At 32.3% G+C, this 13,241-nt stretch overlaps 1 protein-coding gene across 1 annotated transcript in view; it reads right to left on the bottom strand.

Moving 5' to 3' along the window:
* Positions 1 to 12,702: 12,702 nt before the first annotated feature.
* LOC124359568 (diuretic hormone 45) overlaps positions 12,703 to 13,241 on the bottom strand; it is a 283,362-nt gene continuing 282,823 nt past the window's right edge. Inside the window, exon 7 of the mRNA XM_046812434.1 lies at positions 12,703 to 13,034. The gene's annotated coding sequence lies outside the window, so the exon portion shown is untranslated. The remainder of the gene's footprint in view (positions 13,035 to 13,241) is intronic.

Genomic DNA, 13,241 nt, shown 5'->3' on the forward strand with positions numbered 1-13,241 from the left:
CGTTTGTATGCAAAACCGCAATGATTTAATTTATATTATAATTTAAAAAATCACAGTTTCGTAATGTAATGAGCTTGCAAAAATATACTTAACGAACTTCAACGATTTTAAAAGAGTATTTAAAAAAAGTAGAATAAATAATGTTCAGAATTATTTTATATTGAGAGCACCATAAACTGAAACGAAAGAGAAAGTGATATAAATAGGTAACGCACAGAATGACAAGATGAACGCTGGAAGGTACAATAATTACTACTACCTAAATAACACATTCTTCTACTTGGAATACATACCACCTGACTACAAACAGAGCCTGTACCTTTGTTGATAGTTGTATTCGTCCTAAAGAAGTTCACCATAACTCTGGTCGGGAATCTCTTACGCAGGCCAGTACTGTGAGGCGATCCCACCCAAGAGATTGTGTTAGACGAGAAGGTGATGTTATTGACAAGAAAGTTTTGTTATTAACCACGACAGTGCACTTCTGTGGCAACGCCACACTGGTAACAGGTTATCTCCGTATTTGACACTGCCAAAGTAAGTCACTGACACCCTCAGCAGTTTCTATTTTCAATTTCAAAACTAATCTCAATGAAACTAAAAGTTTTTTCTGAGAAATAATAAAGTTTTTAAGTAAGTCAATAAATAAACGATTAAATATTTCATCCTTGAATACCATATTTCATAGAAAAAGAAATTATAAATAATTAACACCAACTTTGCAAATACACATCTAGAATTGACTGAATATTACCTATTTATATATTTGTATCGCAATATAGGAATGCCAGTTGGTTTAAATATGGTTCAAAATTTGGTAAAAAAGCAATCCAAATACACTAGCTTATCACATAATCAATACATTTTATTTTTTTATAAATGATTTATTAGGATTACAAAAAATAACTACGTAAGTTTTCTGTGAATTGAAAAAGCTGATAAGGTGAATGTTTTACTTCACAAGACATGCACACAAGCATTGTTGGCCAAAACCTATGATTAAACCAAAGCATGTCCTAATTTGTGAATGGTAAGATATTGCTATTTTATTACAATTTTGCCATCATTTTAACTATATTCAAAGAAACTGGTATTCCAATACATTAAAAAATATTTAGAGAAGAGTAATAATCAGTCAATTCTTAACAGATTCTGACAAATTAATAATTTATTTGAATATGATTTAAGCTACACCATTGAAATTTGGTACACCTGTTAGTAATCCCCTTAAACATAATTGTAAAAATACCAATACTATGTTAAAAAGTAATGGAATGTTTCAACTTTCAATGACGTATATAGCAGAAAATTTAAGTTTTACTAAATCAGCTATTCTTTGTAGTTATATTTTTTAATACTACAATTAATCTGTAATTTACCATTTAAAATTCCAGAAAAATGTAGAAGCATTTAAAATCCTTAAAATCGGTATGGATTTAGAGCAAAGGGTTATAATATATGTTACAAAGGAATGTATCTTGTATCTTGAGAAACGCGATCCAGGCTTGGGAATTTTTGCGACCTTTCTAATGCATTCAATCGGGTTAAACACGAGATCCTATGAAAAAAATGTGCTGTCTTTGGTGTTCAGGACTTGCCTTCATACTTCCAATCGTTCACAATTTGTTGATCTTTTGGGAATCCGGTCGGCTTATGAGGAGTTTCATTGTGGAATGCTACAGGGAAGCGCTCCTGGGACCTTTATTATTTCTTATATATTATTTTTATTGTGGTATTAATAAGATTGAATAGAGTATTTCATTATTGAAACCACTTTATATGCGGACAACCCTACTTTGTTGTTTGGAGCAATCAAGGGTGTCTGAGACAACCCAAGAGATCAAATAATGGCTGTCAAAGTACAATTTACACCTTACCATCCGCAAAACCTATTTTTCAATTTTTGACTAGAAATAAAATGCACTCCCCATAACTTTCTCAGATACTGGAATCAATTAAAAACCATCAGTACAGTTTTTGTGATTACCTCTTAAAAGCAGTTTTCTCGTATTTTCAGCCTCTGTGTGTCGTAATAATTTCACATTTAGGACTTGGTATCCACCACAGGACAGAGAAGCTCTGACAATGGTTTAATCGAATCATGGATGCTTCTCAAATGTAGCGTCTCATGTACAGTATTATTAGGCGGATTTTCTCACGTATTCAAAGTTTTCTTGGACAAGAAGAGAGTTCTTAAAATCCTTACTGGCCGATTACCTTGGACTTTTTGTAGAGGGTTTTTTAGTTCCCTCGGACTTCTGTCTTTTTATTTTCGATTTCTTTCTAAGGCCGTTGTGTACATAGTGATGATAAGGTCTGGCACTTTCAGTAAGGAAGGTTTCATTTTCTAAAGTTTATTATTACAACAAGCTTTATTTGGACGTGAAACGTTCGCAATACTTAAAAATACTAAGACTATCCATATGCACGTCCAATGAATAAATTTTGTGAATACACAAAAGTGAATAAATCTTGTAATAAAATTATAACAACACGGAACATAAAAATCTTGCTTAGATAGTATCCGCTAGTATCATCCTTTCCGGCTTAGTCGGAAGAAAGGTAGATTTCACATGTGGCTGTTAACAAACCATGTCAAAATATCAAACCATAGATACCAATGATCAGTTTAGATGTTTAATTTTGCAAAATACTGATGGGGCGGTAACTCTCAAGGTTGTCATACTAATATACGCCCGCGTTTGGATTCGTATTTTGACATCTCGTAAGCTTTGATGGTGGAAGCGGAACAAAACTTTAAGAAGTGTAACAGCACTAAGAGTGTGCACAGTTATTGTCATTATTTCTAAGTAATTTCAATAAAACTTGGTACAATTCTGCGTAATATCCCTTGGACGAGCTTGTAAGCCATTCAATTAAAAGTTTCTGTGTAGCATTTGTTTTTATTTGTTCGTAAAGCATACGTTCTGTGTTATATAGGTAACAAAAGGCATTTAATTACTTCACACTTATAGGAACTGATTAAGTTCTTATAAATTTAGATATCTTGTAAGGTTTAAGTTGGTGGAGCTTCCAAAATATTAAACATACTAATACGAGAGCCATCAAAGAGTAGTCATGGCTACATTATTGAAATAACAATTTTAAAACAATCAATTTGATATATTTAAGTGAATGCCTCACGCCAAATGTACCATTCTTTCTTTCTATTCCTCTGGAAGAGATATGCTCAAATTGATGGGATCTAACTAAAAGCCTGTTTTGAGATTCACATCAAATAATGAGCGGAAGCAGACCGTTAGAGGCAGAGTCAGCAGAATCAGCCAATAAGTATTATGCGGTGCAAATGCCATGTTGATTTATAGCTGCGACGGTGCTTGTCCAATACCATCTAGAACACGTAGAGTGAGTATTCGGAAAAATACTGTATACATGTGAGTATGCATACAAAAAACAGTAGTACTTCTAGCAGCTGAACTTAAGTTCTTTAAAAATGGCGCATGTTCGCCACATTTGAAGCTGTATTCTTCTATAGTTACTTAAAATATACTGGGCAAAGAAGCTTAAATGGTGAACACTAAATCTTAGAAAAGGTTCTGAAAAATAGTGTAACTTATAATACACATTACAAAGTTAATACTACCCTAACGATCAGCCAATACATGTACTGTAAATTTAGTTAAAAAAGGTTTTTGTGTAAATTATTAAAAGTCCGGGATTAAAATAATGTTGATGTAATGTCATTTATACGTACATTTAGTTACTTGACAGTGTTTCAATATCAAGTGAGCCTCCAATGAAAGTGTTTATAATTTGTCGTAAGTGAATGGGAGCTGAGTTCAGTAGTATCCTGAGTTTGACAAGTCAAGAGGATCATATCAGAGCGGTACGGGCGGGGCTGCTCAGCGTGTGTTTGGTTTCTTGTCACACAGATACGTCAACTAATGGACTCACTGATTATTTCTACAAGAAAATATTTAAGTAACTATTACAGCCAACTAAATATATCATGATTATCTGACTCATCAACGGTATAAATGTTTTATTAACAATAAAATACAGTGTAATGACTCGTATACTATATCGCTTGTGAACCTATCACAAACTAATTTTATGTTTTTGTTGGAAAATAACATTTAAATAGATTCTAATGAATCTGTGAATATTAATACGATAGAGATATAAACAATGACTGATCCTGCTTCCACTCCATTTGTAATTAATTCACGAACAAAATTATTGGTGGCAATAAAATATATTTAAAGTTTCCAATACTCATTCTAACTGAAATAATTAACATTTCAACTAATACGAACGCGTTATAATATACCATATAATATTTCGGTCTGTAAATGTTTGAAATAATGTAAATACTCGTTCTTGAAATGTATATTTTTATTGAATTAAAGCTTACCTTACAGTTCGCATTACAATCCGTGTAAATTGTGACATTAATATATATCATGACTAATGATCAGGTTTACTCGTACTTATAATAATGATAATGTTTTTTAAATTGTAAATTCTTATATAGTTAAATAAAAACGTCGTTTACTAAGAGTTTCAATTACAGAGTTTACAGGTTGAACAATAACTTAGCCTACTACTTAAAAAGTTTACTAATACTTTTTTTTAGTTATGCTAATTGTAGTGAGCATAAAGCCACTTTTCAAGATGCTCCGTGCCTTAAATATTTAGTACTTCTAAATATATATATATATATATATATATATATATATATATATATATATATATATATATATATATATATATATATATATATAAATATATTTAGTATATTTTAAGATTAACAGTATCTTTTACTCTATGATTAATAGCATCTAAGTCTTATGCTTACACTAATTATAATAGGTCACAATTTTGACTACGAATGTTTGCAGGGTAATTGTTTCCTGTCACAGTATAGTGTGGAGAGATATAATTTCATTACTTGTTAATTCTGCTGACATTATTTAAACAAAAATAATTTAAATTTAAGAAAATGAAAGTTACTAAAAGCCAACACCACAAAATGTTTTAAGACGGTGCCAAATTAAAAAAAATGTATTAGACAATTAGTACCAAAGTATAAATTATGAACATTTCCTCCTTATTTTTCCCCAAACGATTGGAATATATAAACAACGTTATTTATCTTGCTTCTGTGAGGTAAATTATGGTATTTAAAAGAAAAATACATCCCAGTAACTTATTCTTGTTCGTTGCTCCATGTAATGTTACAAAGAATTCCTAGAGAATTGTAATTTGGAACCTTGATGTAACCTAAGAAGATTCCTACAGCAATTTTGAGGTAACAAACACTGATTTGAAAACTTCCAATCTCCGCACTAAACTCTCTCTTTCAATGCTCCAGACGGATTCGACATTGACTCCAACATAGACTATAATTAATTACTAAAAATAAATACTGTGTACAATGATAGGTTCCCTAGCAATTGTGAGATCAGTTACAGTAATAAGAACGAAACTCGACAACTAGTTCTGTTTGGTTTCCCCATATCTTGTTTCAAAGTACTACTTGAGAAGTATCATCTGGGAGCCAAATGCAGTCTATGAAGCTGCCCATAACATCTCTGATGTAACATTTAAATAATCCAATCTCCGCACTCAAGTCCTGCCTCATCGCTCCAATATGAATTCCACATTCCCTCCATCAGGATCGTTACTAGGACGGTCAACATGTACAAAGATATATTACCTGACGTCTGTGAAGTAAGTTATGGTAAAATCGCATCTTGACATCACAATTCGTTTCGTTACTGAGCCTCATGTTTAATTATCATTGCACCTCATGACTCGTAGAGGATCATTATCTTGAACCCTAATGTAGACTAGGAAGCTTCCCCAGCAACTCTGAGGTAATATAATTTATAGTGTTTTGGAAAATTCCATGCCCCTTAAATCAAACCCATCTCGTTTACTCTAAAGCGCATTTTTGATATTGGCTCCAATAGAGTAAATTAGATATGATCGATCATGAATACTGAATAATAATGTAATAATATACCACTATGAAAATCATAAAAATTAAGTGTATACTAAAAATACTTTTGATTAATATGTTTTAACAGTTAACCCATCCTATTATACCTCACTTTGAAGGTTCTGATAAATGAACTGTGAAAATAAGAGGTCTCTAGGTTAACTCTATTAAACATACCGTTCAATGGAATTTAAAATATTACCTTTGTTCAAATTCTACTCATTTTGGACATGTTTGTTAGAAATATGAGTTATTGCTATAATTGATTTAGTTTATCAAATGCTGTAGTTTTAAGGTATTACTCGATTGGATTCAATTTTTGGGTTTTCCTCCTACCACCTATTTTGGAGGAAGTGAGAGTACTGTTCAAATATATCACATACGTCTTCATGTGATGTCTTTTCATATCCACAGTGAAGATTTTAAAATGTTTAAGCTATTTTAAAAGTGAGTGTGGGTCTTTTGAGATACCCGATATACAAGGGGTTTTAAATTTCAGAAATATTCTAAAATATTCTAGAGATTAGCAAATCAAACAGTAAAGAAGTTTAATTGGATACTTGTTATGAAGCGCACGAATAATATCTAGCTAGTTTTCTTGCCACAATATGATGTTTATATCAGGATGAAAGATCGTATACCATGAATAATATTGTAATTAAAAAATTACAAAAAAATGTGACAAAGTCCGTACCGGCGGCAGTAGTAGTTGGGCCCGGTTGCTCGATGAAGTCAATATATATTGTCAGCCTCGCACTCTATACGATACGTCGTAGATTTAAAATTAAAAGATTTATTCTGTTTATCACAATTGTACTATATCTTCGGAATCGCTCCAGTAGTATATGCGATACTGTTCACAAGCTATGTCTGACAGCAAGACATTTCCAAGAAGAAAAATCTATCTACTACAAAAGTTCTGCGTGTGCTAAGAAAAGTATTGAAAAACATCGTATGTATCAATTTGTTAATTTGGCACCAAAAAGATGTATAAAACATTAAATCACAGTAAATAAATCATAAATATGGAATAAATAAAAATAAATAAGATTGTATGGACATTAGAAATGATTATAAATATACAATTAATAATTTACTTCAAACCACGCAAAGGCAATTAGTTTATTTGATATGAAGAACAATTTTATTTGTTTTTTTATGTAAATAATTTTGTCAGTATGGTGTTGAAATAAGCAATTAAAAATGTGCTCTATAAATATGTTTTATTAACTCTCTTGTTATCTTCGTACGCTGTCCTGACACTATATCACGATGAAAAAGTAACCGATTACTAAAAGTGGTTATTAATTTTCCCAACAGACAGGTCCAGAAACAATACTCAACCCCTCTCATCCCTTGTAATTAGGCAGGGTCGGTACGAAGGTGGTAGGAACATAATCGTCCTACGCAGTTAACATGTTTTGTCTTGGCAGTCACAAGTTGGTATTTTATTATATGAATAGGTTTTTAATTAAAGGTCATGGAATCCGATAGCTTGCATATTAGATATTATTGTTGTATGTGGTACTTTTCCATTCATCACATTTATCGGGTCTTGAAAGTAACTCGCAAAAATTTGTTTTAGAAGAGTTGTTAAGCAAAGAGGACCCATGAAGAAATAAAAGTAGGTGCAGACAGGAAACGAAATATATAGTAAATGTTTCGTCACGAAACTGACCTGTTCCAGGTGGTAGATATGCCCAGATCTAATTTTGCCAGCACCATCTATAGCACTACTAGTAGGGGATTTTTGATAGTTCACGACTGGCTGCTGACGTCATTAGGGAGCTAAGGTCTGTGTTAAAAACTAAAAGTGATAATGGAATCTATCTCAAGTGGATATCGCACAAATTTTGAAAAATACTATTAATATGTCATATCTATGTCGATTTGTATGGAATCCTATGAGTTCAACAATGCGCGAAGTCCTGATTCATGGTTGAGCTTAATGTAGAATGCCTTGCTGCCTACGCGTAGGGCAACTATCAGAATACGCAGCAGAAGAATACCCATTTTAGGTCATATCACCTAAAGTATGCTCGAATGTTCACTAGGGACTGTTGCAATCAAGACATCTACAACAAAGCTTGATTTTTTAGCTATAAAATGTATTTAGTTCCTGCCCATCCAAATGGGGTTCATGGAGAAGTAAGAATAATGAGTATCAACTGAAAATAACTATAAGTGTATTTTATCGTAAATTTATAATATAGCTGTATAAATAACAGGTATTTTTTTAATAAGCCACCAGTGTGAATTGGAAACTTTTATTTATCATTAACACTTTGAAATACGTATAAACCTTTGTGTTTCTAGAGACATTTAAAGATACACATTTCTAACACTTATAACAGCTGTCGTCATCCTAGAGTATGGTGGTTACAAATTGTTTTATTATGGAACATCCAGAACTGAATGTATGAACGGGAAATAAGATTTATCCGTGTAAAGAGCATTTCCTTAGATTCAAAGTATTTGAATAGAAAATGGTGCTGTGTTCAATTGCTGTGAACATTTATTTATCAATTTTTTGTTCTTTTAGGATAAGAAGCTTATACATTGCACTTGGTCCTGTAATAACCTTAGCGCTGCTTTCGGAGTGACAGGATATTCAGGACGTGTAAGGTTAGGGAGTGGAGGACCCGTTATGTCTAGCCGGAAGAAGGGGAGGCCAGCTCTGAACCAGCCTCTCCAGTCGAAGTAGGCAGGGGGTAGCACACCCTTGTGGAGGCTAGCAAGAACCTCTGAGGTAGGGAACAAACCCCACCAACTCCAACAGTCATCTCTCACTAAACCTATCGAATTTCCCTTGAACCCCAGAATCTCGACATTTGCGGTTAGTGATGTGCCGCTCCTGGACATCCATAAGGTTGCCCAGATTTAAGTGATACATCGGTTTTTGCTGCGCCCAACTGGAAGGTATAAACCAGCCAGAAGTGAGTCCTGCTGGGTTAAACTTTTATTTACTTTAAACCTTTTTAGCTACTAAGTTTTTTTAGAAAAAGAACGTATTAATTTTTAAATACATATTTACAAATATTTGAAAACGAATTTTGAAAAGAAAACTTTGATTTCTTTTCTGAAATTTTAGACCTTAGATTTAGCGTCTAATATATTAAAATGGACGCCTTTTTAAAAGTGTTTCTTCAATGTTAAACTCTAAAATAAATCTCAACAATTTGTGCTCTAATATCTCCGTTATTAAGCTAAATATGAGAAAGTGCAAAGAACAAAAAAGTCTCAAAATTGCTTTTTGCATGGATATTAATAATAAAATATAGGAGTGTTCTATGAAAAAACCAAGTTTAATTTTCAACATTTTGAAATATATAGTTTTCAGTTCTCATTCATAGTAAGCAATACCACTTGGTGGCAGATTTAAAAGCCATTCTGCCTATACTTTTCTAATATACCTAATGGAGCAAATGTTTAAAATGATCTTTTTTATCACAAGGATTATACTCATGAAATATATTATATAAATAAAATTACTGTGCATTAAATTATAAAACATAAAAAAATAAAATAAACTTATATTAATACGCATTTTTGTGTGTAAATTTAGGATTTGTATTAAAAACAGAATAGTCCATTAAATTATTTTGGCTGCCTAAATCAGCCAAATCAACTTATGTGTGTAAACGTTTATTACCTACAATTAAAAAGCTATCAACCTTGGGAGTTAGTCGCAGTCGACAGGGACCTTTTCCAAGGAGTTCACAACTGAAAACTGATATCCTGGTGATAACTGATTTGTTCACCCGTTGGGCAGAAGCATTTGCTATCCCAGAAGCAACGACAGCTCGAATTTTGTCAACTTTGAAAGCAGAGATCTTCAGTCGTTACGGGTATCCTCGATATCTGATAACAGATAATGGTACCCAATTAATTTCTAGGTTATGGCAGAAAACGCTCGCAGAATGGAAGTTAGAACATTGAACAATTTCTATATACCATCCTCAGGCGAATCCAACTGAACGAAGGAATCGAGAACTTAAGAAATTGTTGCATATTCATCCAATAGACAAAAAACAAAACCTGGGACCAACAACTTCCACAGCAGGTCACCCTCCTGCGGAGTTGTTGATTGGAGAATCGATGCACAAAACAAGGATGATGACGTTAATATGATGGATTGGCAGAGAATGAACCAGGAAAAATGTCAAAGGAGACAAAAACAAGCACAAGCTAAAATTTAACACGTAAAAAAGATGATATTGCAGAGGAACGTAGCTTAAAACCTGGCGACTTGGTCATACGACGTAATCACGCCCTCAGCAATAAGGTGGATATCACAAAAAAGCCAAAATTGGATTGAACTTATTCGCGTGAATCAGAAATTAGGAGAGGCGTATAGATGTTTGAAGCGACTGAAAATCAATATCCATACCATCGTTTTGAAAGTGGTGGAGATGACTTTTCACTCAGTCAGTAACATGGATGGTGAGGAAGAAGACGGAGAATCTGATGTACAATATCCTTGATACAATCTCCGACCAAGGGTGAAGTGAAATATACGGACTTGAGTTAAAGACTGCAGTTATTCAACGAATTGGTATTGTATATATTAATTCACTAAGTTTGGGTGTTATACAGGTGATAGTGACGTAGCTACATTATAATAAGGTATTAGGATAACATCCCAAACTTAGGGTTTTAATGTGTAATATAAACAGCTGAGCATCGTTGAACAGCTGAGCGTAGATTGGCAGTTCTTGACATTGCAATCTATTGTAATGTTGTGTTGTGTTTCAAAGTTGTATTGAATAAGAATGTTGCTACCAATATTGATATTCTTGTTTATAGAAGTCGTGTAAGTTAAAGTTAATTAACAATACCCGACTAAAAAGGATAAAAGTATATAGGATAATATCAAAGATAGAGCACTAAATTATGAAGATTGTAATCTTCCTCTTTTCAGTCAACACCTGAATTTAAGTCCTTTGATCGCCAGGTAATGATTTTAGTAATGTTCGCTGTGACAAATCTAATCCGAAATCCTTAATGGTAGGAATTTAAATCCTACCAACAATAATTGGCTCTCTGATATTAATGATGTAATTAATGTAGTTGATTTCACCAGCAGCACTCAGTGTCTCTGATTATTGTCAGTATTGCCACGCTGTCTCCAGACAAACATTCAACGACGATATTAAACTATTTATTCTACCGTAAAATAGTAATTATGTTATTACAAAGAATGCAGAACCATTATATTCTAAATATTTGATTAAAGCAATCGGGTGATCGGATGAATTGATTCAATTTATTCAGACCAGATTTATATAATAAGCAAACAAAGGTTGTTGAAAGCGGTATTGTGGTAAGAAATCAATTTTGTTATTGTTGCCAATCAGCTGGCCAAACCCTTGTATTGTGTAGCCAGCTCTCGTCGTTAACTAAGCAGATTACATTGGAAATGAAATAAAATTGAGTGTGTGTGTGTGTGTAAAATTAATTTAAAAAGTCTCATATCATATAATAGAATCAGCGGGACATTTTAAAAACAACCTTTACTTAATACGATTCTTTTTATTTGTTCATCTTAAGATATTTACATTCTATTTGACACAAAAGACTTCTTACAATATATTTTTTTTTATATATCAAATGTTTCAAATTTTATGCACACTGAAGGGACTTTGGGAACTATAAGAACTACAGCAAAGATTAAATGGACAAAGTTGTGCGCAAAAAGACCCACAAAGCAATGTGGTTAAATGAATGATTCGTTGCGTCGCCGTTTTTTTTTATTTTATTTTATTTTTTTATTTTATTGCATTATCCATTATGTACAACTTGTATATTATCATTTATCATTATGCATAACTTCAACAGTGGTTGCATTGACGTTTTCTTAGAAAAAGTTACTGGCAATATTTTGTAGTATATATGTATGCTTACTTTGACATTGTAGTTAGAAGAAATTTCGTGCACAGCGTAGTGATCCCGTAGCAGTCGTGCCTAACTAACATTTTGCCTAATAAATAATTAACAAACTGTTAGAAATGTTAGAAATATAGAAAATGTTATGTTGCCTCTAATTGCTCTTTTTTTAATCAAAGCCTTTAAAGTTATATGCAATCAGACCTATAACATACTGGAATCTTACTTTAGTTCCTTCTGCATAACAAATTAAATTCTGCTTCTATTGTTGGAGTAAAGTACATTATACTCTATTAAGAAAAATTGAAACCGTTAATAATTTACTTTTTTTACATGATATTTTCCAGGAACTCTCTTAAACCTTGTCTTGACATACAATATTACTAATAATCAATAGCGTGTTTATAATATTATAAAGCTATCATACATTATGAATCTATATCTAGTTTTATGAATAGGCTTTGAACAGATAAACCAATTAAGTTGTCATTTAAGACTTGTGTGAAGCCAATTAGAATCCATTTTTATTCTTGATTTTTATTAAATTATAATACACATATTATACTTCAATTACAGTTTTATTAATTCTTTTAGTTCGTTATAATTAAACGAGAAAGCTACAATATATGTTTAGTTCATACTTGACTTAACATTTTGTGATATGTAAAGAAAAGTTTATCATCTCTCACTATTGGTGACTAGTGAGGGTTACAACTTTACTTCGCAATACAAAAATTCTATACTCTACAAAGTTAAAAGTGTATTTTAATTTACGGTAGCAATTTGTTTACGATCACTAACATAAATACCTTTATTAAGGTGGGTTCAAGGATAAAAGTACTATACACAAATTGTTTGAAATTATACTTCAAACATTTTATTTCTCCAGGTACAATCTTTTTACAATATCACATAAACAAAAATACGCAATACACAAAAATATTATCATATATCCATTAATAAATAAACATATAAAATAAATATATATTTATATTGTATCATTTAGCACAACTATGAAAAATATCCACATATGGGAATGGGTGAGAAGCTTCGTTAAAACCTTACTCTATAAATACAAATAATTTGATCAATAAATGTACATTAACACTACTTACAATAGAAGCTAATTTACAGATACAAAGAAACGTATCAAATGCTGAGGTGGGGTCGACGAAAACTGCGCCTGCAACAGACACGGGCAGTTGAGTTTTCATGGGACATTTAACAGGCAGAGGTCAGTCAATTACACGTATTTTTCTCCTGTTTTCTGACAGTAAAATGAAATTGCTCTGTAACATGCACGGGTCGTTGGGCTGTCACGGACATTTAATAGGATGAAGCCAGTCAATTACACGTATTTTCTCCAGATTTCTGACAGCAAAACTGCTCC

This window comes from Homalodisca vitripennis, chromosome 4 (genome assembly GCF_021130785.1).
Source record: "Homalodisca vitripennis isolate AUS2020 chromosome 4, UT_GWSS_2.1, whole genome shotgun sequence".
Taxonomy (NCBI): Eukaryota; Metazoa; Arthropoda; class Insecta; order Hemiptera; family Cicadellidae; genus Homalodisca; species Homalodisca vitripennis.